Below are 5,151 nucleotides of genomic sequence, written 5' to 3'. Positions count from 1 at the left end.
TCGTTCAGCGCGAGCAATTCCCTGCACGTCTTTGCCGCGCTTATAGCGCTGTGCGCTGCATTCAGTCACCTTAATCCCCGACTGAAAGGTGCGCTGGCGTATGAATTCCTCGTGACTACGAAAATCGGTGCGGGCGCGCGCCCCCGCGTAGAATATGGGCACTGGTTTCGTTGCCCGATCGAGGAAGCTCTGGACGATCGAGCATGCATGCAGCGTCTCCACCTTGCTGAAAGGATGATAGAGGATCGAGGGAAGGCTATGCGTAGTAGAAAAAGTAAATTCCGACTGGCGCAGTTCCTGGCCGGTGTATGCCGCACACAAACATGCGTACGTCTACTGGCTATCAGATAGGCAGATCTGCCCTGATAGCGGGCGGGTTCACTGCACGCGGTGCGCAGCATATGTATAGCGGAAAGGTCGAACATAATCAGTTTTGAGTATGAAGTATGATCGACGTACGTACCGATACCACATTTGCTCTACTTTTTGCGCGCAACGCGCACAAACGCGTTAAGCTAGAATTAATTGTGCAGCACCTTTTAAAAATTCATTCGCCTCAATTGATGGTTCTCCCTAGATTAAAATTAACTGCGCAGCTAACACACATTTTTTTTCACCTGGCCGTAGTTTATGCCGTGCGCCTGGAATCGTCTGCGCCGAGGACGAGTGAAGAAAAGTCAGCAAAGGCGAATAGCGGCCGGCCGTCTTTGCATGCTTCGCACGAAACGCAGAAGTACTTCAGTTATGCGAACCGCTTGGTTGGTACGCATCAGTTGTCAAGTTCACTACGAGACAACGTTTACCGTCCAATATTGATATATGATATGTGTACAGTTTTGCCGAAAATGAGCCAGGATCGAGTGAAGCCGACCGGATGATCCTTGAAAGCTAAGCATATGATCGAGAGCGCGAGCTCTACAGCGATTCATGGCCTCCGTGCAAAGAATTTTCAGGCACTATCGGAAGGGCGCGCAGCTCACATATACTTAATGCGTGCTTGCAAGAATCATGCAATTTGCACGAATATTGTATGTGTTTGAGCATACGTACGTGTGTTTCAGATATGTCCCGGCTAATTTCGTAAGGTGCTTTCTGGCCAAATAAATCTCCACCGGTGAGCGGTTGTGCTGGTACTACAAGGTGTGTGCTACACAAACCGATTAAAACGTACAATTAAGCTTCTTGCCAGTATTATAAATTTCCCGAAGCGATTCGCAGCTATGCCGGTGACGGTCGAAGCTAACGTCGCCCGCAGACAGAGCAGCTGCATGCAGATTTCTGCAGGACCGTCAGAGTCACGCCGGTAAACAGAGCTGCTAATGGAGATGCCTTCAGCACCGTCAGAGTCGTGCCGGTACAAACAGACGTGCTGATGGAGATCCCTTCAGCACCTTCAGAGACGCGCCGGTGCAAACAGAGCTGCTGACGGAGATGCCTTCAGCACCGTCAGAGTCACGCCGGTACAAACAGAGGGGCTGACGGAGATGCCTTCAGCACCGTCAGAGCCGTGCCGGTGCAAACAGAGCTGCTAATGGAGATGCCTTCAGCCCCGTCAGAGTCGCGCCATTGCAAACAGAGCATCCATGCAGATTCCTTCAGGACCTTCAGGTGCATGTAGAGGTGACAGTCAAGAATCCTGTTGGCTCCCTGAAGGAACTTTGAAGGATTTTTTGACCGGGAAGCTACCTTTTATACCGCCAAGGAAAAAGTTACGAAAATTTTATGTAGTTCAAGCATACCTTCTTCCAAGCAGACTGCTGCATTTGCAGGAATGATGCAGCGCAACTACCCAACGAAGATGTTACTAATCTACGTCCGTGTAGAAAAGAAGCGTTCTGAACCCATCCAAGAGTGTGTGTTTATCGAAACAAAAGAGGTCGTCGTCATCATTAGGCTAAAGTCGCAATTTTTCATTGTACTAGCGAGAAACCACGATTAGCTGTGTTTTTGAAGATACTGAGAAATAGGGGCTCGACATATATATCGCGAGTCCCAAAGGTGATATCGAAGAGGTGATATAAATAAAATATGTTTGGTAAGCTCTGGATAGAGGGAGTCAGTGCTCCCAAGAGGCTCTCGTTGGGTGGGGGATGGGGGGTTGAAGGGTTCTCGCATATTCTCGTACCATGTAGGAAAGGAGGGCGGTTGGGACGTGACTGGCAAGTCGGTTTCGGCGTGACGGAAAGGTGCGTCTCTGTATACAGGTGCCGCTACATGACAGCTTTGTTTCTCAATAGTGCGCGGGGACATACAGGCCGCATGCGGCGGTCATGTCGGCGCCCGCGTAAGTGCACTGCTTACGAGAAATCCCTCAATGACTAGAGCTTCAGGACCACCAATTACTCGCGCGACGGGGTCTCGGAAACTGCTCAAGCTGGAGGGTTTTGTAGATGCAAAATCAAGCGGCTTTTCACCTTACACCTGATCAGACGGATTATAGCGTACACAGCCGATATACATTTTTTTTTCGAATTCGTTTCGTTTTGTGGCTCTTGCCGTAAATTCGCCTTTTTTGCTGCGGACAATAAATGAAGCTGGTAAAGTGAGAACATCTGAAATTAAAGAAATTTTTGCATTCTTCACTCTATACATCAATGGGCCAGAAAAAAGTAACCAGCACTGCAAGGTTAATTAAAAACCATCTACTTTCTAATTTTTCTTTGTACTGAACCCGTTTGACCCCGGTTGAACCGGTTCGAACCAGAACGCAATGCCGCTCTGGAGCTGAACCCGGAACTGAACCCGAAAGGTCCCTATTGGAAAAAAAGTCGACGATGGGAATATTGGAAAAAAACACTGGAAACCTTGGTGGACTATGGTAATGGAAAGCATGGTGGGACGACTGGGGAGATGTTCGGATGACTGGGAAATGCTCGGATGACTGGGAAATGTTGGGACGACTGGGAAATGTTGGGACGACTGGGAGATGTAGGGGCGACAGGGAGATGTGCGGACGACTGGGAAATGTTGGGACGACTGGGAAATGTTGGGGCACGGGCAATGCGGCAATGTTATGTCTGTCGAAATGAGACAGCAAATTTCAAAATAGATGAAGCTCGTACAGCCAGTTTTATTTTGTGTTCAAGCTCCTCTTGCTCTTCTTTAGCCACTTGTCAATGCAGCTGGGCCCCATGAAACAGCCTTGTTGATGTACCGCCGGTGCATGAGGGCTTGGGAAAACTGGGCGATGCACTCTGCAGAAAAGATTCAAATGAAAGAATTGGGATCCACAAGTTTTTGTCCTTGCCAGTATTAGAGTGCTAAAAAAGTAAACTCTGTATTGTGGCCACATGAATAAAGTGAACCTAAATGAAGAACCACTGAAGCTATTCGCACTCAAAAAGAAAAATAATTGGAGGTTTTTATTCAATATATCATATGCTCGTCATTAAGTACCATCATCAGCAGCATAACTAGCACCACTGCAACACAAAGGCCTCTCCTATATCCCTACACATAAGCCTGGCGTGTGCCATAATGAGCAAAATAAAAAAGCCATCTTTTTTGTCCTCTGAAGGCTTTTAGTGGGGTATTAATAACAGGGAGAATATAAAGGTAACATCAGCAGGGTAACAGCAGTAGCAAAGCTGAGATGTCGCAGACGATACATTAAGAAAAGAGGCATACACTCCATTGATACATCAGTTGCAAAAAACAAAAACAGCAGCCAAGAAAAGGTAAAACAAACCAGTGTCAATGCTCCAAGCGGTATCACCTATTTCCTAAATTTTGAGGGACCACATGCAATCGAAATGTGGTGAGGTAGCCAATTTATTCTTTAATGGGAACAGGACAAATTTCTTGAATTAGTGGTGATGGCATCCTGGTCTGAAGCGGGGCAGCAATATTTAACATCAAGTAGTGGAAAAGTATTGTACAGTATATGGAACACACCTAAACGAGCGATTTCCCCTTTTATGAAGTGATGTCTGGTGGTCAAATGAGATGACTGATTACACATATGCTGTACCAAGTGTCGCTGTTGGATTCATGGGAGTTGGTGGCATAGCTTCAAACAGTTTGGTGCAAAATTCACAGCTAGGGAATACTTCAGTTTGGAATCAAAATTTTTATGCATACTGCACAGCTTGGCAAGAGCACACAGATCATCCTGATAAACCCGAGTGCCCATGTGGTGCCAGCAGCATGTATCGTGACATGCTCCAAACATGTGGGGCTGCATCTGGTTAAGGTTTTTCCATACCATTAACCCTAGAGGTGGGAAAGGAGGTCAATACGTTGTGAGAAAAGAATGCAGACAATACAAGGACAACGGAAGAATAAATACGATGGCATGAGTGCTGACTATCGCCAAGGTGTATTGGAAACCACGTCAAAATATATACAGTGCGGCCTAAAAAAACAAGGAACAAAGGGAACCTTGTGTCAACCACATTGCATTAGTTAAAAACAAAACAAAAAATGATAAAGAAGCATTTAAGAGCATGAACTCTTGCTTAGGAAGTGATAAAGAAGGCGTGCTAACACAGTGATTGCGGTTTTTTTTTTAAATTTCAGCGGCCTCGATTATTTCACGCACAAACTTTTCTTTGTCTGTTAGGCAAAATGCAGAACGTGAATTCCGGTTCACAGCGTTAAGGATCTGGCAAACAATCGCAATCGTGACAGTGAATCATTAACGTTCTCCCGCAAGCTTTGTTCACATCGCCGTGGTGGTCTTTTAACCTCTCAGTGGCACACCTGCCTATTTTCTCAATGTAAACATAGCCGCATTTCAAGGGGTTCGAACACACTATGTCTTCTGCGCAGTGTGCGAAGGAACTCTGATGGCTAATCTCGGTAGACTACAGGTACTGAAGCTTCATAGGTTTAGAAAAACAATATCAACGCCAACTCGACTGCCTATTTAACCAGTGCGACCAATTGTGGATGTAGGGAACAGGTACGTACAACCTTCATTTTGGGAGTTAGTCTCGACGGGGGCACAAAAGGAATGTTTCAACTTTTGCTTAAAGCAATCGGCTAAAGAGACTAACAAAGGTTCTGAATATCCAGTAAAAGACAAACGGCATATGAGCTGGGCAAAACTGGATTTCACGGAAAGCAAACAGGATTTCATTAAGGCATTTTTGAAGCAAAGGTTAGTGACACCTCTTGACCAGCTTAGACTGAACCGAAGAAAATGGTAAA

This window comes from Amblyomma mixtum, chromosome 6 (assembly GCF_055824585.1).
Source record: "Amblyomma mixtum isolate Tamu chromosome 6, ASM5582458v1, whole genome shotgun sequence".
Classification (NCBI taxonomy): Eukaryota; Metazoa; Arthropoda; class Arachnida; order Ixodida; family Ixodidae; genus Amblyomma; species Amblyomma mixtum.
This window is presented reverse-complemented; position numbering follows the sequence as displayed.